Source organism: Carassius gibelio, chromosome B10, assembly GCF_023724105.1.
Source record: "Carassius gibelio isolate Cgi1373 ecotype wild population from Czech Republic chromosome B10, carGib1.2-hapl.c, whole genome shotgun sequence".
NCBI classification, from domain to species: Eukaryota; Metazoa; Chordata; class Actinopteri; order Cypriniformes; family Cyprinidae; genus Carassius; species Carassius gibelio.
Window position 1 is genome coordinate 3,795,764 of NC_068405.1, and position 26,218 is coordinate 3,821,981.

The window sequence follows — 26,218 nt, forward strand, 5'->3', positions numbered from 1 at the left end:
CTATAAAAGTTTGCGAATCTATCGGATCCCTACACGGCCGTAATCCATTCAAGTGCTCTCTCAGTCAAAAGTGAACAAACAAAGGCGATCTTCCCAGTATCCATAGTATACAGTGAGGGTTGCTGTTCCACAAACAGAGAGCATTGTAAAAGAAACCCCTTACACTTGCTTGCATCACTATTGTATTTATCCAGGAAGGCAAGACGGGGAGTGGCCTGAGATGGCGTTCCTGCCGCGTGGGCAATGGCGGATGCTTTCGGCGTTGGTGCGGCCACGGGAGCTGTGTGGAGATTATGCACGGCCTTGACGAGTTCCTCTGTGATTGATGTCAGTCGATTCAGCTGGAACTGATTGGCCGCAATCTGACTGGCTTGGGCCGCCATGGTGGTTTGGAGACCTTCAAAAGCCGCTGGATCTTGTTGTGGCGAAGTCTTCTGTAATGATCCAGAACACGACAGGGGATCCATAATGCAGGCTTTATTGTAAAGGCTCGTAGTCGTACAGGCAATGGTCGGAACCAGCAATCTCAACAGACTATATACACAGTCTGATGACGATCACCTGTGCAGGTGATCAGAATCCAAGGATGGGGTTTGTGGGAAATGTAGTGTCGTCAGTATAAGTGAATGAATGGATGCGTGTGTGTCAGTATTCAGTTGAGGGTGCCCTCCGCTGGGAAGCAGAGGGAATCACAGGGTTCATCTCCGTTACACTGGGTGAGGCTGACAGCTCCACAGGTATGTGTGTGCACACATATTTTTGATATTTATTTGAGAAAAAGGATACATGTTGATTTTGGGTTCATGTTTTCTTTTTTTTTTTGCTTCCACAGTAATTCAGTATAAATGTGGTCCTTTTCGTGTTACACAGGACCAGAGACTAGATTTCCCTGTGTGCTTATCTGCTGATATTTAACATGGTCCGAAACTGTTTGGATTGTAGGGCTGGAATACATTTTAATTATTGCTTTTTAACCCTCAGGAAAAAGACAAATGAATGAGGATGAAACTGAGAACTCCAGAGGTATTTAAACATTTGGGTGTATTAAAGTTATTCCAAGTATATACATATAGGTGTATAGGTATGCATATGTGTATGTATATGTTTGTTTGTTTTACAGAGACCAAATCGAGGAGAATTGTGAAAAGGCCATGGAGCCCAAATGAAGTGAATGCTGTCATGAAACATTTCAGAGTCCATATTTCAAAGGGACACCTCGCAACAAAGGCAGAGTGTGAGCAGTGCAAGACTGCCGAGGACCCTGACCCTGAGAAAGAACGGCCCAAAATATAAGGGATTTCATGAGGAATCGAGGAATTATGAGGAATCGAATTACATTATCACTATAGTGAAGATGTAAAAAAATGTATAGACTTGTGGCAAAAAAATAAATAAATAAAAAATCCTGTATACAGGGACTTTTTTTTCTTTTTTGCCATGCATTGTTCATAGAGCTCATTAATTGTAGCGGTGCCTCAGGTGTTTGCAGTGTGTATACAGTATGTGTATGCGGTCAGCAGTGAGCGCGCATAAATATAACGCGAAAGTACATTAAAATAATGCACGAGTGCGAATCTCTCTGTTCGCAGCAGATTTCCTTTGCTCTGTCACAAAACCGGTCGTGCTTGCACAGATACACGCTGCTTTGCGAGGAGAGAGTGTGCACACTTAAAACGTGTCTCCTCTCACTTAAACTGCATCCTTATCACTAACAAATTCACTCTATGCTCATGTGTTAGACATGAATTATTTTCGCACATTTTTATTTCTAGCCTTTTACCGCAGTGAGAACGCTCTGATCCGTCAACATTGGCTCAGAAAAAAGGCGCATCACAGACAGTGTGTGAACCTGGAGTTAGGCATATGCGCACGCTCAAATCGTGATTTTAGGACGTTTTCTTTTAATCGCACAGCCCTAGAATGGACTGGAAATGAACAGAAAATAATTGGCGGCCCACCTGCAATACCACCGCGGCCCCCTACACAGGTTGAAAACCACTGCTCTAAAGTGTTGTTGGGCCAGAAGAGGCTTAGTCAAGACTATATTTAGTGTTTAAGACATCCTTTTATTTACTTTTTTTAAAAACACTGTTTTGAAAGAAATGTACAAATACATGCATTTACTGGAAGGCAATTTAAATTGGTTTTATTTCCAGTGTGTTGCTGGGGTCATTTTGAGGCACATTCCTTTATGCACTTCAGTCCCATAAAAGTGTTTATTAGATCTCAGTTGTTGACCCTTTTTTTTTTACCATTTGCAAAAAAAAAAAAAAAAAAAAAATTGCCCTTTCAGTTTCATTTTGGGTTTTATTGGTTGTCTAGTTGAATTTCTTCATCTAATTGCCCTTAAACTAGTCTTGTATGAAGTGTACAACTTGCTGATCTTTGATCACTGAATTTTCTCCAACCAGGTTCATTTTGCACCAAATGTGTGTACTGTATGTTGGCTGATATAGCAACAGCACATTGTAGCACTATTTCCTTAGGTGTGCGTATTACTTTTACAGGTTTATTGGCAGCAAAAAGATGCACAATCATTTGTGAAATCACTCTTTAATGTAGAATAGTTGATTTGGTATGGTTAGTATGATTAGTATGGTTAACTCTAATACAGGTACTCCTGCTATGTGTGGAGTTCAATCACCTTTATTTATATAGTGCTTTAAACAAAATACATTGCGTCAAAGCACTGAACAACATTCATTTGGAAAACAGTGTCTCAATAATGCAAAATGATAGTTAAAGGCAGTTCATCATTGAATTCAGTTATGTCATCTCCGTTCAGTTTAAATAGTGTCTGTGCATTTATTTGCAATCAAGTCAATGATATCGCTGTAGATGAAGTGACCCCAACTAAGCAAGCCAGAGGCGACAGCGGCAAGGAACCGAAACTCCATCGGTGACAGAATGGAGAAAAAAACCTTGGGAGAAACCAGGCTCAGTTGGGGGGCCAGTTCTCCTCTGACCAGACGAAACCAGTAGTTCAATTCCAGGCTGCAGCAAAGTCAGATTGTGCAGAAGAATCATCTGTCTCCTGTGGTCTTGTCCTGGTGGTCCTCTGAGACAAGGTCTTTACAGGGGATCTGTATCTGGGGCTCTAGTTGTCCTGGTCTCCACTGTCTTTCAGGGCAGTAGAGGTCCTTTCTAGGTGCTGATCCACCATCTGGTCTGGATACGTACTGGATCCGGGTGACTGCAATGACCCTCTGATCTGGATACAGACTGGATCTGGTGGCCACGGTGACCTCGGAACAAGAGAGAAACAGACAAATATTAGCGTAGATGCCATTCTTCTAATGATGTAGAAAGTACGGTGTTATGTGAAGTGTTTCCGGTTCCGGTTTACCTAATTAATGCAGCCTAAAAATCCTTTAACGGATTTGGATATTAAAAGCATATTAGTATGTTATGTGTATGCCAGGTTAAAGAGATGGGTCTTTAATCTAGATTTAAACTGCAAGAGTGTGTCTGCCTCCCGAACAATGTTAGGTAGGTTATTCCAGAGTTTAGGCGCCAAATAGGAAAAGGATCTGCCGCCCGCAGTTAATTTTGATATTCTAGGTATTATCAAATTGCCTGAGTTTTGAGAACGTAGCGGACGTAGAGGAGTATAATGTAAAAGGAGCTCATTCAAATACTGAGGTGCTAAACCATTCAGGGCTTTATAAGTAATAAGCAATATTTTAAAATCTATACGATGTTTGATAGGGAGCCAGTGCAGTGTGGACAGGACCGGGCTAATATGGTCATACTTCTTGGTTCTAGTAAGAACTCTTGCTGCTGCATTTTGGACTAGCTGTAGTTTGTTTACCAAGCGTGCAGAACAATCACCCAATAAAGCATTACAATAATCTAACCTTGAGGTCATAAATGCATGGATTAACATTTCTGCATTTGACATTGAGAGCATAGGCCGTAATTTAGATATATTTTTGAGATGGAAAAATGCAGTTTTACAAATGCTAGAAACGTGGCTTTCTAAGGAAAGATTGTGATCAAGTAGCACACCTAGGTTCCTAACTGATGACGAAGAATTGACAGAGCAACCATCAAGTCTTAGACAGTGTTCTAGGTTATTACAAGCAGAGTTTTTAGGCCCTATGATTAACACCTCTGTTTTTTCTGAATTTAGCAGTAAGAAATTACTCGTCATCCAATTTTTTATATCGACTATGCATTCCATTCGTTTTTCAAATTGGTGTGTTTCACCGGGCTGCGAGGAAATATAGAGCTGAGTATCATCAGCATAACAGTGAAAGCTAACACCATGTTTCCTGATGATATCTCCCAAGGGTAACATATAAAGCGTGAAGAGTAGCGGCCCTAGTACTGAGCCTTGAGGTACTCCATACTGCACTTCGATATGATCGATATGATACATCTTCATTCACTGCTACGAACTGATGGCGGTCACATAAGTATGATTTAAACCATGCTAATGCACTTCCACTGATGCCAACAAAGTGTTCAAGTCTATGCAAAAGAATGTTGTGGTCAATTGTGTCAAACGCAGCACTAAGATCCAATAAAACTAATAGAGAGATACACCCACGATCAGATGATAAGAGCAGATCATTTGTAACTCTAAGGAGAGCAGTCTCAGTACTATGATACGGTCTAAATCCTGACTGGAAATCCTCACATATACCATTTTTCTCTAAGAAAGAATATAATTGTGAGGATACCACCTTTTCTAGTATCTTGGACAGAAAAGGGAGATTCGAGATTGGTCTATAATTAACAAGTTCTCTGGGGTCAAGTTGTGTTTTTTTTATGAGAGGCTTAATAACAGCCAGTTTGAAGGTTTTGGGGACATATCCTAATGACAATTCAAGTATTGGAACCATTCAAGTAGGTTACCAAAAATGGAAGTTTAACCCACTGCGCTAAATATGGCCTGAACATGGCTCTAAATAGGCTTATTGAAACGTCATTCAACATTCCGAGGGTTCAGTGTCTAAAGAAAAGGAGCAATTGGCCATTGAAGTGCAGTTGCAGTATCAAAAACTAATAATTTATTTTGTATATATAGCGGCACCTTGTCTTTAATTGCTGGCCTTTTAGTAGTTTAATGATTCTTGAGCCAACTCCACACACCTGTAAATGAAGGCTTCAATGAAAAAATAAAACAAACATTCAATTGGCCATTCAATTAGGCTCTAAAAATTGTAACAAAAATAAAGCATAAATAAAACAAATCTGCCAACCTACTAAGGCATCAATGACAAAAGAAAATTAATATTAATTTGGCCATTACAAAAGAGTAAATTAAATATTATTTTCTTTGGGACATAGGCCTCTCACATAACCCTATATGTGACCCTGAATATTGCACTTAAAGATTCCTGGCCAGAAAAACAAGTCTATCAACATGCTCTGTTCGTCAATTCGTGGATCTTTCATGGCATTTTCTAGAAGAAAAATACAACAAATCTGAATGAGTACAACACACAAACTATTAGTCTGTAATATCACAAATAACTGTATTTATTTATTTATCAGCTCAATAACTGTATTTATTTATTTATCAGCTCATTAATCCATGTGATAATGAGCTGATGAGTTGAATCAGGTGTGTTTGATTAGGGAGACAAAGAAAACGTGCAGTGTTGGTGGTCCTCCAGGACAGGTTTGGGAACCACTGCAAGTACAAGGGCTAACTTGGTCACACACACACACACACAGTGTCAGTCAGTCAGTCAGACAGACAGACACACAGTCACAGTTAAACACACACAGACAGTCACACACACACACACACACACACACACACAGACATAGTTAAACACACACACTCAGTCAGTCAGACAGACACAGTCACACACACACACACAGTCACAGTTAAACACACACAGACAGTCACACACTCACTCTTACACACACACACACAGTTAGTCAGACAGACAGACACACAGTCATAGTTAAACATACAGTCACAGTTAAACACACTCAGTCAGTCAGACACACACACACACACACACACACACACACACACACACACAGAGAGAGAGAGTCAGTTAACTTACATGCGCACACACACCAACTCACCAATTGCCAGATGTAGCCTATGGCCAAAACATTGGAGCCTGGTCCAGTTGTTGATGGGAGATTGCCTTCACTATGTTTGATCCATTGTCTGTTGTTATACATGCCATTTTCTCCTCTTCCAAACTCCAAGATGCTAGGGCATCCTTCAGTCCCTGTGCCAAGATCTCACCTTTGTGGTCGTCGGGAAAAAAAGAAGTCTGTAGGCACTTGCTCTTCATGGTGAAATCAATCGCTATGAAGTGGACAGTTAGGCTCATGTACGGTTCCATTGTTCGGCTGGACCATAAATCCGTCGTTGCTGAAAAATAATCCGCTTGCTGCACTTCTGCCTCGACTACAGTCCGCACTTTCTTGTACATAGCTGGCAGTGCAACGTATGAAAAATAGTTGCGGGATGGTATTGAATAGCGTTTGTCCAATGTATGGATCATCTTTTGAAATCCGTCATGTTCTACGTTGAATATTGGAACCATATCTTTTGCGAGATGGTAAGCAATGGCTTCTGTTATTTCCTTACTCCTACTGGAGTTATGTGGGTATGGCGTCACATTGTGCAAGGTGTCCGTAATAGATGTCTGCATTTTTGGACGACTTTCGGATCTCTTGCCTTGTACGGCTGCTTCATCATATTGCACTTTGTGGTGACGTTTGAGGTGCTGGTAAAGGTTTGTAGTGTTACCTTGCGGTGCTGCAACAAGGGCAAAGCATACCTTGCAAATCACACCAGATTGACCCTCGTCTTCTTGCTTGAATCCAAAATACTTCCACACCACCGAATGTGAGCCTTTTTTCGGAACAAGTTGAGACTGAGTGGTTGGCCGATTCTCATCACAAGAACCTGGGTTTTAATCAATATCCATTTTGTTTATTTCCGAACTACCGCGCTCGCTCGACAAGTGAAACATGAGACTAAAAGGCGCTTTGTCGTTGGCTGAGGGTGAAGCCCTGTGAGAGCGGTCCTTTCAAAATAAAGGCTGATTTTTTTTTTTTTTTTTTTTTTTTTTTTTTTTAAATCGTGCAGGCTTAAACCCAATGCATCTTTATCATTATCGACATGGATATTAAAATCACCAACTATTAAAACTTTATCTGCAGCCAGAACTAACTCGGATGTAAAATCACCAAACTCTTTAATAAAGTCTGTATGGTGCCCTGGTGGCCTGTATACAGTAGCCAGTACAAACATAACAGGGGATTTATCATTAACATTGGTTTCTCTGGATAATGTTATATGAAGCACCATTACTTCAAACGAGTTATACTTGAAGCCTGCCCTCTGAGAAATCCTGAAAACGTTGTTATAAATTGAAGCAACTCCTCCCCCTTTGCCTTTTAGACGCGGCTCATGTTTATAACAATAATCTTGGGGGGTGGACTCATTTAAAATAATGTAATTATCAGGTTTTAGCCAAGTTTCTGTCAAACAGAGCACATCTATATTATGATCAGTTAATAGTGATGTCAAGTTAAACCCAAAATGTCCTCGTAATCAAGGGTTAATTAGGGATCTGTGTGTGTTTGAGAGTGTGTGTTAGTGAGGTCCAGTTAAACCCAAAATGTCCTCGTAATCAAGGGTTAGTTAGGGTTGTGTGTATGTTTGAGAGTGTGTGTGAGTGAAGTCCAGTTAAACCCAAAATGTCCTTGTAATCAAGGGTTAGTTAGGGTTGTGTGTGTGTGTTTGAGAGTGTGTGTGAGTGAAGTCCAGTTAAACCCAAAATGTCCTCGTAATCAAGGGTTAGTTAGGTGTTTGTGTGTGTGTGTTTGAGAGAGTGTGTGGGTGAGGTCCAGTTAAACCCAAAATGTCCTCGTAATCAAGGGTTAGTTAGGTGTTTGTGTGTGTGTTTGAGAGAGTGTGTGAGTGAAGTCCAGTTAAACCCAAAATGTCCTCGTAATCAAGGGTTAGTTAGGGTTGTGTGTGTTTACATGATTCATATGGTTAATGATGTCCAGTTAAACCCAAATGGTCAGCAATGTTCATTTAGATAATATTACCAAGTCTTGAACAATCTTCTCTTTTCACAATAACAAGGAAACCCAATCAAATGGAAATATTTTGCTTTATTCAAAACTATTTTTAGAGATACAAATCTCTTTAAGTTTAAGCCAGGCTGAACAATTGCTGATAATTTCTTTTTTTTTTTTTTTGCTGGTATTGAAACAATCTTAAGTGATGTGGTACTCTCATGGGTAAAGTTAAACTATGATGCTCATGTATAACGATGTGTGTGTGCTAGTAGATAAAGTCCAGATAAACCAGGGTAGTCCTCATAATTAAGCGTTAGGTGTGTGTGTGTGTGTGTATGTGTGAGATGTCCAGATAAACCGGGGTTGTCCTAATAATTAAGGGTCAGGTGTGTGTGTGTGTGTGTGTGTATGAGTGATGTCCAGATAAACCAGGGTAGTCCTCATAAATCAGAATTAAATCAGGAAACGCCCACTCCTGCCCTGTCCTTACAGTGCTTTAGTTTGTCAGGTCTTCATATTTCCAGACTGTTCCATTAGAATTTAATTCTGAGCAGTCAGATTTTTACTCCATGCCATAAGGAGCAGTTTAATATTTCTTATTAATCTCTATCTCTTATTAATCTCACTTTTTTGGTGAGAACAGCCCAGTAGTCAAAATGAGGCTACTATCGGGTGGGATCTCCGATATGAAGTCCTCAACAACATCATCGACTCTCCTTCCGGTGAAAACGCGGTGGGAGAACACACGCCCTTCTGGACTCTGGAGCCGAAGGTAATTTAATCGACTCACTCCTTGCACGTCACCTGAACATTCCTGTCCTGCCTGTGTCTCTTCCCATCCATGTCACCGCACTCAACGGCCAGGAACTGCCTCACGTCACCCACTACACTGAACCCATCACTCAGCTCACTTCAGGCAATCATTGCGAAACCATATTCTTTTTTCTCATGGACTCCCCCGTAGCTCACATTGTCTTAGGTCACCCCTGGTTAATGAAACATAATCCACGAGTGGATTGGGGTTCCAACACAGTCACATTGTGGAGTGAAAGTTGTCATGAGTCGTGTCTGGTTTCTGCTTGTCCTGTTGTCCCTGTCTCTGTCTTCCAGAAGGAGAACATGTTACTATCAAACGTGCCCACAGAGTATCTTGACCTGAAGGAGGTGTTCAGTAAGTCCCGTGCTGCTTCTCTTCCTCTGCATCGCCCCTACGACTGTGACATAGATTTAGTGCCAGGTAAGTCTCGGCCTAAAGTTATACTCTCAAAGTTAATAGAAATTATACTCTCTTCTATTCCAGAGAGGGAGCCCATGGAGAAATACATTTCTGATTCCTTAGCATCTGGGTTCATCCGCCCTTCCTCTACTCCAGTGGGGGCTGGATTCTTTTTTGTGGGTAAGAAGGATGGTTCTCTGTGACCTTGTATTGACTACCGAGAGCTGAACAACATTACGATAAAGAACACCTATCCTTTACCACTCATGTCTTCAGCTTTTGAGAGGTTACAGGGAGCATCGTATTCACAAATTTGGATTTACGTAATGCTTATCATTTGGTCCGCATCAGGAAGGAGGATGAATGGAAAACCGCCTTTAATACCCCTAGAGGGCACTTTGAATACTTGGTGATGCCGTTCGGGCTCTCCAACTCGCCCGGGGTTTTCCAAGCACTCATTAATGACGTGTTGAGAGATATGGTAGATCAGTTTATATATGTTTACCTGGATGACATACTAATTTTTTCTTCATCTCTCCAGGAACACGTTCAACACGTCAGACGAGTGCTCCAGAGATTACTTGAGAATGGTCTTTTTGTCAAGGCGGAGAAATGCGTATTCCATGCACAGTCTGAGACTGAGAATTATGACATTGGTAAAAGAGAGTTGTTGGCCGTCAAATTAGCTTTAGAGGAGTAGCGTCACTGGCTGGAAGGCTCAGGGGTACCTTTCATTGTTTGGACCGATCATAAGAATTTAGAATAAATTAGAACTGCCAAAAGACAAAAAGACGGTGGGCACTTTTTTCGGTCGCTTTGATTTTACTTTATCGTACCGCCCAGGTTCCAAAAATGTCAAACCCGATTCTTTATCACGTCTTTTTGATCCCTCCGCCTGCCTGGTGACTCCCGAGTATATTTTACCTGAGAAAGTAGTGGTCTCAGCACTCTTATGGGAGGTCAAGTCGAAGGTCAAGACGGCCTTAGAAGGGGTAACGCTTCTGCCTGGTTGTCCACCGAACCGTTTATTTGTGCCGGAGGAGTTAAGGTCCGAAGTCATTCAGTGGGGTCACTGCTCTAACGTTTCGCCCTTTTTCTATCGTGTTTAATGATTTTGATTTATATGCACAAGGGAGAGAACAAGAAGTGCTCATGTTGTTTGAAGACTGTGAGTGTGCGCGCGCAGCCGTGGCTCTCTCTCGTACACGCCCTGTCAGGCACAACAGTCATTCTATTCTACATCACTCACCGATCAAATAAGGCTTTGACAGCCGCCAAAAAAAAAAAGATCAATGCAGAAAAAACCCTGGATTGGTTATATAATGTTGGACAGAATGTTGATCCGGCCATCGCTTATATTCAGCGCACATAAGGTAAACGTTTTGCAAACGTTTTTTAGAGAAATAAAAACAGGTCGACGAATCGATGCGGATATTTTGCATCAACGTATTTTTTACGTCGACGTCATCGATGACCTCACCGAGTTGTCCCAGCCCTAGTGCCATCATATCAGACTGCTGCTGCTAGGGGCGCATGCTTCCCCCTTTACAATCACAGTTGCTAAAGCATTTTAAGAACATACTTGTTGCACATCCTCTATTGCTTAACTTTGGGTGACGCTCCCACCCCCCACTTTATGTAATTTTTTTTTTTCAGCATGTTAGACATGTTAGGCTGCTAGGGGTGCATGCTTCCCCCTTAATGTGATTTTTCAGTATTTTATACTTAAATTGAATGATATACAAAATTCCATCATATTATGCTGCTGCTCGGGGTGTATGCCCCCCCCCCATACTGTTCCCTCAAATATTTTGCATAAGCAGCTAAGCAACATGCTTGTTGTATGCTTCTCCGAGTTTGGGTGATGCTTCCCCCATAAATATAGTATCAAGCAACATTTCTCATTGCTGACCATTCAAATTGCATCAGTTGTGTTGCACCTTTAATCATAAAACTCCTTTTTGAACACAGCTCTCTGGTCTCTCTTGGTCGAGTTGTAATGAACACTGAACATGAAATGTACTATAGTGCACAGTCAAGCACTAAACCAGGGCCATATTGCTTTTCAAAAATACAAGAGCTGTGACCATTTTATGAGTTAAGCATGCACAATGTGGTTCAATTCAATTCAATTCAAGTTTATTTGTATAGCGCTTTTTACAATACAAATCGTTACAAAGCAACTTTACAGAAAATTATGTTTCTACAATATTTATTAGTAGCTTATAAGTGGTGACTGTCAGTTTATGCATGTTTGACACATCCTCATCATGTGGTCTCATGATGAGGCCACCTTTGCTAAAGACACGCTTTACTTGGTGCAGAGGATGCTGGAATAAGACAGCACTTTTACAACCACAGAATAAAGCTGTAGGAATCTCTTCCTGTTTGTCGACCAAAATTCAAGTGCTGGATTTGTGTCTGTGTCTTGAATGGTATCAAAGTACTTGTGTATCTGAGCTGAAATGCATGCATCCTTAGCTGAGTGGCTCAGATGCTTGTGGGCTCGGTAGAGAGCTAGAAGTCGTTCTGTGGTTTCCTCAGCATCACCTCCAGAATGCAACATGTCTCCATCTGCTATCTGAAAAATAAGAAACGTACAAATAAAACACGTTAAAATGCATTTGGATTTAAGGACAAGTCAAGTCAAGTCACCTTTATTTATATAGATAGCACTTTAAACAAAATACATTGCGTCAAAGCAACTGAACAACATTCATTAGGAAAACAGTGTGTCAATAATGCAAAATGATAGTTAAAGGCAGTTCATCATTGAATTCGGTGATGTCATCTCTGTTCAGTTCAAATAGTGTATGTGCATTTATTTGCAATCAAGTCAACGATATCGCTGTAGATGAAGTGACCCCAACTAAGAGAGCCAGAGGCAACAGCGGCAAGGAACCGAAACTCCATCGGTGACAGAATGGAGAAAAAAACCTTGGGAGAAACCAGGCTCAGTTGGAGGTCAGTTCTCCTCTGACCAGACGAAACCAGTATTTCAATTCCAGACTGCAGCAAAGTCAGATTGTGCAGAAGAATCATCTGTTTCCTGTGGTCTTGTCCTGGTGCTCCTCTGAGACAAGGTCTTTACAGGGGATCTGTATCTGGGGCTCTAGTTGTCCTCGTCTCCTCTGTCTTTCAGGCAGAGGTGTAGTGGTAAAAAAAGAGGTGGGTAAACTATAAATTCTGGTTGACCACATTGTGGTCACGGTAAGGTGGCCCACTGTATGTGTATCCTGATGACATCGCTATAAGCTATCATTTGATATTACTACCAAGAGTATCACTGGTTGTTCCCTCATATAGGTCACACAATCACTATTCAATTCATACATTAATCTAAGTTCAGTCAGGACCACTTGAGTCAAAAATACCATAGACAATTATTTAGTCAAATTTGTATATCTTTTATTTGCATGAATGTTAAAGTTACATTTGGCATTATGGCTCTGTTCTGAGTTACCCATCCTTTTCATGAGCTCCATGAAAGCTAATCAGGTAACAGCAGCAGCTTCTGGGGACAATCTCCCATTTAAAACTGGGAGAGCAGCAAATAAAATTCCCCCCAAACAGACCATACCAGGCTAAATCGAAGAGCCAGCAGAGGATCAAAATGAACGTTTTAAGAAGTCTGATGTATCCAAATAAACTGGAGATGAGATGAATGGCTGCTGTATGAGTGATGATTTCTATTCAAAATAACATACGTTATTATTATTATTATTATTATAATTATTAATTGCCGGATATCCATTTTTGAATCTTGATGCAGTCTGTTGCGTGTCGTTCATTTTGAACGAATATTTAATATGACTCGGGTCTACCGAGTTGTCTCAGAGAGTGAGTCGTTCATTTTGTGTTGACCGCACATGCACATTACACAACATATGGGTTCTGAATCGACAGGTGAGGTCAGAGTCTTTTATTCTTCCTGTCAGTCCCATAGAGATGGGAAAAGAAAAGATTAGTTCATTTTGCTGAATGAGACTCAAAGATCTGAGTCAGTAAAACGATCAGAACTTCCCACTACTGGCAACACCGCAAGCAACACTGACAAGTTGCAGTGCAATATGAAAGACGTCGTCTTTAACACCAAACAACCTATGAAACTAATAATGAACAATATGAAACTAAAACGACACAAGCTTAATTTAAAATGTCATAGGAACTGTAGGCTATTTAGAGGTGGATAAACTCAATTTAGAGGTGGATAAACGCACTCTGGAGGTGGGTAAATGCTATTTCCGAATTTGGGAGGTCCGTAAACGGCGTCTCAGGTCCTTTCTAGGTGCTGATCCACCATCTGGTCTGGATACGTATTGGAATCCGGGCGACTGCAGTGACCCTCTGATCTGGACACAGAATGGATCTGATGGCTATGGTGATCTTTAATCTAGATTTAACCTGCGTGTGTGTCTGCCTCCCAAATAATGTTAGGTAGGTTATTCCAGAGTTTAGGTGCCAAATAGGAAAAGAATCTGCCGCCCGCAGTTGATTGTGATATTCTAGGTATTATCAAGTTTTGAGAATGTAGCGGACATAGAGGATTATAATGTAAAAGGAGCTCATTCAAATACTGAGGTGCTAAACCATTCAGGGCTTTATAAGTAATGAGCAATATTTTAAAATCTATACAAAGTTTGATAGGGAGCCAGTGCAGTGTTGACAGGACCGGGCTAATATGGTCATACTTCCTGGTTCTAGTAAGAACTGCTGCATTTTGGACTAGCTGTAGTTTGTTTACTACGTGTGGAACAACCACCCAATAAAGCATTACAAAAATCTAACCTTGAGGTCATAAATGCATGGATTAACATTCCTGCATTTGACATTGAGAGCATAGGCCGTAATTTAAATATATATTTTTAGTTGTAAAAATGCAGTTTTACAAATGCTAGAAACATGGCTTTCTAAGGAAAGATAGCGATCAAATAACACACCTAGGTTCCTAACTGAATTGACAGAGCAGCCATCAAGTCTTAGACAGTCTTCTAGGTTATTAAATGCATAGGTTTTAGGTCTTATAATTAATCTCTGTTTTTTCAGAATTTAGCAGTAAGAAATTACTCGTCGAAGAAATATAGAGCTGAGTATCATCAGCATAACAGTGAAAGCTAACACCAGGTTTCCTGATGATATCTCCCAAGGATAATATATAAATCGTGAAGAGTAGTGGCCCTAGTACTGAGCCTTGTACTGAGGTACTCCATACTGCACTTGTGATCAATATGATACATCTACATTCACTGCTACGAACTGATGGCGGTCATATAAGTACGATTTAAACCATGCTAATGCACTTGCATTAATGCCAACAAAGTGTTCAAGTCTATGCAAAAGAATGTTGTGGTCAATTGTGTCAAATGCAGCACTAAGATCCAATAAAACTAATAGAGAGATACACCCACGATCAGATGATAAGAGCAGATCATTTGTAACTCTAAGGAGAGCAGTCTCAGTACTATGATACGGTCTAAATCCTGACTGGAAATCCTCACATATACCATTTTCTCTTCCTCTAAGAAGGAATATAATTGCGAGTATATCACCTTTTCTAGTATCTTGGACAGAAAAGGGAGATTCGAGATTGGTCTATAATTAACTAGTTCTTTGGGGTCAAGTTGTGTTTTTTTAATAATAGCAAGTTTGAAGGTTTTGGGGACATATCCTAATGACATTGAGGAATTAATAATAGTCAGAAGAGGACCTATGACTTCTGGAATACCTCTTTTAGGAGCTTAGATGGTATAGGGTCTAACATACATGTTGTTGGTTTAGATATTTAACAAGTTTATACAATTCTTCCTCTCCTATAGTAGAGAATGAGTGGAACTGTTCCTCAGGGGGTCTATAGTGCACTGTCTGATGTGATACTGTAGCTGACGGCTGAATGGTTACAATTTTATCTCTAATAGTATCGATTTTAGAAGTAAAGTAGTTCATAAAGTCATTACTGCTGTGATGTTGGGAAATGTCAACACTTGTTGAGGCTTTATTTTTAAATTAGCCACTGTATTGAATAAATACCTGGGGTTATGTTTGTTTTCTTCTAAAAGAGAAGAAAAGTAATCGGATCTAGCAGTTTTTGATGCTTTTCTGTAGGATAGGTTACTTTCCCACCAAGCAATATGAAATACCTCTAGTTTTGTTTTCCTCCAGCTGCGCTCCATTTTTCGGGCTGCTCTCTTTAGGGTGCGAGTATACTCATTATACCATGGTGTCATACTGGTTTCCTTAACCTCCCTTAAGCGTAAAGGAGCAACTGTATTTAAAGTGCTAGAAAAGAGAGAGTCCATAGTTTCTGTTATATAATCAAGTTGTTCTGAGGTTTTGGATATGCTAAGGATTTCGGATACATCAGGAAGATAACTTAAAAAGCTGTCTTTTGTGGTAGAAGTGATGGTTCTTCCATACTTGTAACAAGAAGTAGAATTTACAATTTTGGCTATATGAAGTTTGCACAAAACTAAATAATGATCTTAGATATCATCACTTGGCTGCGTAATTTCAACACTATCAATATCGATTCCATGTGACAGTATTGAATCTAGAGTATGATTTCGACAATGAGTAGGTCCTGAAACGTGTTGTCTAACCCCAATAGAGTTCAGAATGTTTATAAATGCTGATCCCAATGCATCTTTTTCATTATCAACATGGATATTAAAATCATCAAATATTAAAACTTTATCTGCAGCCAGAACTAACTCGGATGTAAAAGCACCAAACTCTTTAATAAAGTCTGTATGGTGCGGTGGCCTGTATGCAGTAGCCAGTACAAACATAACGGGATTTATCATTAACATTTGTTTCTCTGGATAATGTTATCAGGGTTCTAAATTAACACCCGCCAACCCGCCAAATGCGAGTTAAAATTCATTTTGGCGGGTGTTAATTAAAACTTACTAGCCAGTTTGGCTGGTGATGCATGACATGAGACTCTGTTCTCGGTCATTTATCCCCCTGACAGCACTTCCTACATTTCCCATGAACACTGTGCCGTAATGCTACGTGATGACGTTTCATATGCGTTTAATATCCATTGGCTGCACGCAGTTTGCAGTGAAACCAGTGCGAAAAAACATGGAAAGGAATAGAGCGTCCATCAGAAAACACAAGGAAGAAAAACGAATGGAGCCAGAGCATGGAGCATAGACTGAAAACGGAGGGAGTTAGTCATTAAAGAAAATTAAACTAAATGCGGCGGTGGTTGGGACAGATTTCTGGGGGCGAAAAGAGGAATGAGGCAGGGGATGAGGATATTACGGAGCCCCGCACGTCACCTGTAGGAGAAAAAAATTCAATCCGAAACGACGGTTTTGCAATCCGTCCCCTCAGTTTATAAACCGTACTCACGAATTCATAAACTGTTCCATCGGTTTAACAAATCGTACCCACGGATTAACAAACTGTGCCCACGAATTCCCAATTCCCAATGCGCTCAGATTTTGTAAAACGTACCGTCGGTTTTTGAATCCGTACACACAAATTCATAATCCGTGCGCAAGCTTACGCAATCCGTTCCCTCGGATTTGTAAACTGACGCACATTTGTAGCTCCGCCCCCACCGGCAGATTCATTTCTGTTTATTAAACATTATTTTTCATAGTATCCAATGAGTCTTTGAGCGTTTATTTTACATTAATCACCAATAGGATAAGACACAGCCGCCTGTGTTTCTCATTGTACTTTATATGTGTTTTTCATGCCAACAATGTTACTAAAATGATCAAATTCATTCAGTGGCACTCATCATTTGTTATTTTTACCGAAAAAAAATGGCTAGTGGAAATTCTGATTGGCTGGTAACTTTAGAAAGTTACCAGCCATATTGGCTGGTGATCAAAAAAGTTAATTTAGAACCCTGAATGTTATATGAAGCACCATTACTTTAAAGCCATTACTGAAGCCTGCCCTCTAAGAAATCCTGAAAACGTTATAAATTGAAGCAACACCTCCCCCTTTGCCTTTTAGACGCGGCTCATGTTTATAACAGTAATCTTGGGGGGTGGACTCATTTATAATAATGTAATAATCAGGTTTTAGCCAGGTTTCTGTCAAACAGAGCACATCTAGATTATGATCAGTGATCATATTATTCACAAAGAGTGTATTAGCTTTATCATTTGTATTGCCTCTGTTTTCAATGTGTTGAACCTCAATTAAATTGCCTCTATGTGCTGAGAATTAGCTGACCTCTGTGACGGGAGGCAGCTAGCAGACATTCGGTTTAGCCAGTCTGTCTGCTTCCTGACCTGGGCCCCAGTTAGTCAAGTATAAACACTAAGACTATTTGCCATATTTCTAGACAGAAGAGCAGCACCACCCCAGGAGGGATGAAGACCATCTCTTTTCAACAGGTCAGGTCTGCCCCAAAAGCTCGTCCAATTGTCTGTGAAACCTATGTTATTCTGTGGGCACCACTTAGACATCCAGCCATTGAGTGATGAAGGTAAGCAGGGAGGGGACCAGATGTGACGGTTGGGTTTTAGGAAAAACACAAGGAGAGGGTAGGATCCAATTGCAAGTATGTTTAATAAACAAAAAGGGTAAATACAAAATAAACAGTCCAGGAAGACAAACAAAACAAAACAAAAGAGGGAACCGGATGAAACGGGAACTGGGAGGAACGAGACGGTAAGGGGAAGTCTTGGGAGACGAGAACATTTGTACACATAGGGTAAGGACTCCATACAAACAACAGAGAAGGACAGCTATATATAAGGAGATTAATGACAAAGGATTGTTAGCACCTGTGCGATTTAATTGGAGTGCAATTACTGTGAAGACAGGACCAGACTAGAGGAATTAAAATGCCTATGGTGAAGTGCCTAAGGATAAGTGAGCTCACTAGGGAACACCCAGGAAAACAGAGACTGACAGCGTGACAACAGAGCATATTACAGTGTCTGACATCGTGCTTGCAAGTTCACACACCTCTTTAAAGTTATTTTTAGTGATCTCCGACTGGCGAAGTTGAACATCATTAGCTGAGGACCGTTAATGTATGCCTACTGCATATTTTTATGCTCTGCAGTATATAGTGTATATAGTAAACAATTAAGAAGTTTGCTTCAGAATAAAATGCAGACAAATAATTTTTAGGTTATTAAAGCAAATAAAATGAATTACCTATAAGTGTTCTTTTCAGATCCTCTCTGAATATCTTCACAGAATCTGGACTCTCATTGTTGTCTACATCTAGATCGACCCAGTTCAGGCCAAACTGAGGAACAAGCATTGTTGCCAAGAAATAGACATTATGGTTGAACTGGTCCTCTTTCCCATTTTGCTCAACCATTTTGGTTCTCACAAAGATCCCAGAGAATCTCTTTAAAAGTGATTGCCGAAGGGCTGTGGCTAGTGGCTGGCAATGGTTTCGTTACTCTGATATTTGTAGCAGATGAGTGTTTAAATCAAGTACAGTGGGGACCACCATACTAATAGTGACCATTTGTAAGGTCTGTTGCTTCCGCAAAAGGAAAGAGAACAGAAATTAAATCCTTCAGTTGATTTCATTCACAAACTGAAAAAAAGAACATGCTGAAAGTCTGAACTGCAAATTTGTGTGAGATCCCTATGGTCAAGTGCTGTAAGGATCTGTAGCTGTTTGAATGTACTGTTCCAGCGTGTGGATGTACAGTAGCTGCAGGAATTGATCTATCTGTCCCAAATTTAGCCTCAAATCGTACTTTAAATGTAGTACTTGTGTGAAGTAATGAGGTTAATTTGGACATTTTGGCAAGTGCTGAAGAAAAGGCCTTGGCTTCTTTCATTACATCCTGTACAACTAATTGCAGAGAATTTGCAAAACATGACAGCCTTTGTCTTGTTCTGACCATGATAGTCTCGTCTTCCCAGGTCACATCCTCCCAAAGACTCTCATCATCTAAATTTTCCTCTTCTGCATCACTGCCATCACTGTGCTGCTCTTCCTGTGGTAGCTTGACTTTGAATGCACACTTCATATTGGCTGCATTATCAGTAATAATGTACCTGACTTTACTTGCTATGTTATATTCATCAATGATCTCGTCAAATACCATGGCTATGTTGTCTCCAATGTGTCTCCCACAAAACCTCCAACAGTCTAAAAGAAAGGACTCCAGCTGATTTCCATCTTGGTTTAATCCATGGGCTGTAACACCGAAGAAGGAACGCATGGTTCGATCAGACCATATATCAGCAGTTATGGACACAGATGATTGGGTCTGGAGCTTCCTTTTAATTGAATCTTTCACCTGATCAACCGACAAAGGAATGTGTTTTTCAGTGATTGTTTTTCTTGCAATGGGAGTATATTTGTTGTCCATTACTTTCAAGAAATGCCTGAAATGCTGATTTTCAACAATTGACAGAGGCAAAGTGCAGCCTATGAGGAGATCCTTAATTATGGCATTATGAATTTCTTGTTGTCTTGGGGAACTTGCATCATAAAGTTGCACTGCTTGTTTGGTCAATTCTGGTCTTGCAAATCCTGCAATGCTTGGCTGTGCAGCATCTTTTTTTTTTTTTTTTTGCTTTTTTTTTGCTGTCTTTGGTACTCCCTATTCTGGGACAAAAAAAAATAAATTGAAAATTGTAACAATACTTGCTAATTCAAAAACAGAAGATACATGCAAACAAAGGTATGTCTAATGTGCCTACATTTTTTTGTTTAAGCTATTTTACTAGTTATTGCAATTCAGATCACATTAAGTAACTGATAGAAAATAATTAAGTTACATTAAGAGCAAATCATTTTAAATTTAAAAGGACTATATTTACAGTCCCTGCATTTCTGTGGTGATATGTTAATTTCTTTACTAAAATGTAAAAAACAGATCTCAATCAGCAGGGTTTATATTATTTCTCACATTAAGAATTACATTTAACATTTTGTAAAATTAAATACTGGAATCACCAAATTCTAATGTTTAGGGGAGACGATATTAAAATCTTATTTCACGATAATTGTTTTCTCAAGTAGGTCCAAATAGTATTCAAGTAAGAATAAATACTACTGAAATTAAAAAATCTATTAAAATGTAAAATCAAACAGACTTAACTGTATGACATGCACATTGAATTTCACTACATTTAATAAAGTTAGTTATCAGTAGAGTGAGTGAGTGATTTTGTTAACATTGCGGCAACAGATTTATTGATAATGACGATTTTTCCCAACAGTTTGTTTACATTCACTTAAGACACCAATGTAGATAACCGACTGAATACTCGGCCAAACCTACATTTTGACATGATGTGTGTGAATTTTTTTGACCGTGCAAGTGTAAAACCATTTGATAATTCATCACTGATGATGCACATTGAGGCGGCCTCATTTCTGTCTGCATGATTTGAGTTTGTGCGCTCACAGACCCAATATATATTTAGCATCATATTGCCCAGCCCTAACAAATGTTATTTGGATTTAAATCGGCATAAAAGTTATAATAAGCAACTTACCTTTCTTTATGTTTTCTCTGAACATGTCGTTAGAAATTTGAAGTCGTGCCAGAAACATCAGTAAGAGTTGTTTTGCAAATGAGAATATAAAATAATAACGATACATACATTGAAAGTATATAGCATACAAGTGTGTAGGTACAAACATAAGCAGATCAGTATTAGTATAGAAAAAAATTACAAACAGCATTCAGTTACAAACAATTATATTGGTTATAAAACCAATTACAAAAACGAATCTATATCTAGGCTGAAGACGTCCATTAATTGCACAAAGCAACTGTACAATCAGCGTTCTCTCTCTTCTGCAATTGTAATACCTCTTGAACCGAAGAGTGATTTTCAGACATTTGCGATTGCAAGCGTCGCAGACGGATCTCTATAGCCTGTTGTAGATTGTCTTGAAGCTCACAAAGCCTGGTGTACATGCTGTTATTTATTTCAGTGAAGAAGTACTTAATTGTACATAGAGTCCTGTCTTTCAACCAGCTCTTAGTACAAAGTTGCAATTCTTTAATTTACAGAATCATTCTGAGCATCCTTACGTCATATCTCAGACCTTAATTCTGGCTCCTCCCCGGACACCCCGTCAAAAGCGTATGGTGTCTGTCTACCCGTTTTTGACGAATCTTCGCTGCGTACACTCGACCAATCAGCATTTTGCCAGGCATTTATTTGTGTATCGGTCCAATTAGCGGCGTTGTCCACTAAAAATAGAATCTAAATAAAATATGCAACCGTACCTTGATATATCTCAGGTTCAGCATCATCAATGGATCTGTCAAATTCTGTCGAAGTATCTGCATAGAATAATCAGAGGTTAAAATGTTGTGAAAAAATAAAATAAATAAATAAATAAAATTATAAAATAAAATTATAATAAAAATAAAAAATATATAATAAATAAAATAATTCAATATATAAATAATAATAATAATAATAATAATAATAAATGAATAAAATAAATAAATAAATTGGACCAAAAGATGGAACCATATTATCTTACGGATAATTTAATAAATAATTACTGTTGTGTGAATTTACTCTCTGTGGTGGTCGGATCAATGCAACCATTCTTTTCTTTCTCAAGGGGCTGTGTGATGGATTTTGGATTTATTGCTAGCACTGCTAGGACCAGCTCAGACATCACTTTCACACTCGTCCTGGTCCACGAAATTCGGTTGTGTTATGATAGAAAAATAAAGAAAATCATTTCTGTTGTAATTAAGTTGTCATCATCTGCATCAGAGTATTTAGCTATAGCTAACAGTCACAAACAAATCTGTTACTGGTCCACTCACAAATACAAAGAGTATAGAAAGTCAAAAGAAGTAACACATTTTAAATTGTATAAAACTTGTCTTACCATTCTGGGTACCCATTTCCCAGATGATATGCACACCTATTAGAAATAATTAAATACAATTATGTGGTACTTATTTAAAACAGATTCACGTTCACACACACACAAATAGAAATAAAACGTGAAAAAAAAATGTATATACAAAGTCAGAGGAAAGATTCATTTTAAAAATATAAAATAATTATGTTACCATTTTTAGAGACTTGGCCTTCAATCATGCAGACATTTTCTATAGATAAACATAGGATAGTTTTCTAATTCAGATATTTAAATGGATAGATAGCCTCAGAAAATTGAATCCAACATGTGGCTCTGTGTTAACTCGGAGGTTCAAATACCGACCAAAATTAAATAATGTTTAGTTAGAAGATAAATTTTAAACGTATAAAGAAACTACTTTACCATCTTTTTCCTCAATCAGCTGTGCTGCCACTACAAAAATAAAAACAATTAAATGAAAATCACTTTCTCGTGTAAAATTATCCATGTATTAAACATCATAAAAAAGATTAACTTACATTTATTAATCTGGCTAAAACCATTTTTCTCTGTGTGTCCTATAAGATTAAATATATTAAAATAGAAAGCAAATGGAAAACGTCTAATCACCCTTTAATCCTTAAATGTAAAACATGTCTGTTTTAAATAAATTATTTAACTTACTTTGGCATTCAATAGTGTCTCAGGAACAAAAAAATACAAGGCCAGTCGTTCAAAATACGATCAGAAAATGCATGGGACTAAGAAGTGCCTGATTTTTAAACTAGCCGGTGGGGGGCATGTCTACTTTTTATATTAAAGGCATTTGAGAATACCAACAGAATATTTGTTTTTCGTACTGAATATATACTTTAAACCGTGAATAGAGCAAATCTTGTGAAGGGTGTAATTTTTTTAATAACCACGAGATGGCAACCGAGCTCTATGGTACAGATCCTCATCCTGATGCTGTGAATGTTCCATCAATTGTTTTATAAATAAAGTTTAAACTTAAATGATACAATATCACATTTAAGGCTGCGATAATAACTGACAAAATATGTGTTTTCATATTGAATATCAACTGCCTCTCATACAGAAAGCTAACAACCAATCAACATTCAGTATGCAAATCATGACATGTTAATCAACAACATTAAAACATCTGGAATAATTCATAGGGCAAAGTGCACATCTGGAATAATTCATAGGTCAAAGGTTACATCAATCATAATAGATGACGTTTTCTGGCGCATACAGTTTTCTCCCAACAGTTTTTTTTCTACTGGGTTTTGTTCATCAAGATCATTTTCAGAAATGAACACAGTTAATGAATGTTGAATCATAAATATAATCAGCAGAGAGTGCAATTATAAACACACTGAGGCTTTGAAAGTGACTAGTGAGGAGATGAGTTTACCTGATCAGCCTGATAAGGTCTAATGTCCCAGACAACTTGTAAGCAGTCGCCTTTTCAGCAGTTGTAAAAGCTTTACTGATGCATTTTACAGAATAAAACACAAACTCAAGAATATCTTGAGCTTATGTTTTAGAGCAGGGGTCTCCACCCCTAATCCTAGAGTGCTACTGTCCTGCAGATTTCGGCTCCAACCCCAATAAAATGGGTGTGTTGGAGCAGGGTTGGAACTGAAGTCTGCAGGATGGTAGCTCTCCAGGAGCAGGGTTGGAGATGCCTGGTTTAGAGAGATTAGATTAAACACAATCAGCCCACCATCTTATTATACACCATCTATTATAAACAGCTCTTTAATTAATGGGGTATTTTCAGAAAGTTTCAAATATCCTATCTTATAGCTCTATTGAAAGGCCCTCATCATGACCCCACTGTGCATAACCACCATCGACCTATTTACTTCACCCCCTGAACCTATCCATTTTGGTGTTCCTCGGGGATCCATTCTTGGCCTTTTTTTGTTTTCCCTCCACATGCTTCCTTTGGGCTCAATACTGCAGAAACATTACATTATATATCATTGTAATGTTGATGACCTCCAACTTTATCCTCCAATCAAATCAGGAAATGACTTTTCATTATATAATCTTTTTTTATGCCTTAAAGAGCCAGTAAGATGAAAATTCCAAGCTTCCTATCACTGTTTATAAGTCCTGTACAATAGGTTTTAATCCATCCAAGGTTAAAAAACATTGTCATTTTGTCAAAATATAATTTTAAAATTAACTCAATTCTCAGATATCCCCAAATGGTTCGCGCGAAGCTGTTCAAAAGATTCAGTTTCCTTAAACCCCACCTTTCGGTAGCATACTGTGTTCTGATTGGTCAACTGACATAGTTTTGATTGGTTGTTCCGCACACAACTTCACGGTAAACAATACGTTAGCAACTTTTTGGGGTGAATTATGTCTTATTCCTCTCATCGCGAAGCAAACAGTAAAATAAAAAAAACTTGAACAGTCTCGCTGCTTTTTCTTCTGTGTGGGTGTATTCAAGCCGCACGCTTCAGTTTGAATCTGAATAGCGCGTTCAGTGCGGGGGCGTGGTCACATTAGATATAATGAAGGGAGACGTGAAAAACGGACATCGCGTTGTTTTCATATGGATTACTTTATCACAGAATAACTTTCTATAGTTATCTGATGATATATGATAATGATATAGTTGCGATATCATTGACTTGATTGCAAATTAAAACAGACACTATTTCAACTGAACAGAGATGACATAACTGAATTCAATGATGAACTGCCTTTAACTATCATTTTGCATTATTGAGACACTGTTTTCCAAATGAATGTTGTTCAGTGCTTTGGCGCAATGTATTTTGTTTAAAGCACTATATAAATAAAGGTGATTGATTGATTGATTGATCTCTCTCATGTCTCTTCGTTGAGTATTCACGGAGTTACACTTCATTTTTATGACGTGTTTGTAAATGAAGATCAGCGCAGACAAAGGCTGCAGACAGCACACATACTGATAAGACGCTCGGGAGAAAACAAACACATAACTTCCTAATCAAACTTCGCGCTGTGATTCGGAGAGGCTTGTTGATCCAAATAAAGTTGGTAATGAACCCTCTTTTATGGCCAAACGCTTTGAGAATCGGCTTGTACTCACCGAGATTAGAAAAGCAGTCATCAGTGAAATGTTGTGAACACAACAAAAGAGATTTGTTGTACTGCTCTGGTATTGTGGTAAAAATGAATTTTAGCCATTGGTTCTTCTTATCTTCATTATTTGGCAGTGAAAATAAAACAAACTTGCCTTTACAATTAAAAACACACTGTCTCCTCGACATGATGCTATCACACCAACCAGAGCATCTGTGTGGGGGTGGGGCAGGTCATAGTTCCGTTTCTCCCAAGACGGTAGGCGGAGATTATTATGCAAAGTGTTCTAGTGACGTACATAGAGATGGGCAAAAGATTTGAAATCTATAACGACTCGTTTCAGCAATTCAGAGTCGACTCCTTACTTTAGAAGCCAATAACTTTATAAATCGTGTACTTTTTGGTTTAATTACTTTGCACATTGTTTACACTGGTGTACAGCTACATCATACACTGTAATATTGGTAATTTTTGATTTCCCATCTGTGTGGCTCTTTAAGTAAAGTAAGTTAAGACCTCCATCCATCTATCCATCATCTTCCACTTATCCGGGGCCGGGTTGCGGGGGCAACAGTCTAAGCAGAGACGCCCAGACTTCCCTCTCCCTAGCCACTTCTTCCAGCTCTTCCGGGGGGACCCCGAGGCGTTCCCAGGCCAGCCGGGAGACATAGTCCCTCCAGTGTGTCCTAGGTCTTCCCTGGGGCCTCATCCCAGTGAGACGTACCTGGAACACTTCCCTGGGAAGGCATCCAGGAGGCATCCCAAATAGATGCCCGAGCCACCTCAGCTGGTTAGTCTCGATGTGGAGGAGCAACGGCTCTACTCTGAGCTCCGCCCGAGTGACCAAGCTTCTCACCCTATCTCTAAGGGAGCGCCCAGCCACCCGATGGAGAAAGTTCATTTCGGCCGCCTGTATCAGGGATCTTGTCCTTTCGGGTCATGACCCACAGCTCATGACCATAGGTGAGAGTAGGAACATAGATTGACCGGTAAATCGAGAGCTTTGCCTTACAGCTCAGCTCCTTCTTCACCACGACAGACCGGTACAGCGACCGCATTACTGCAGAAGCTGCACTGATCCGTCTGTCAATCTTACGTTCCATCCTTCC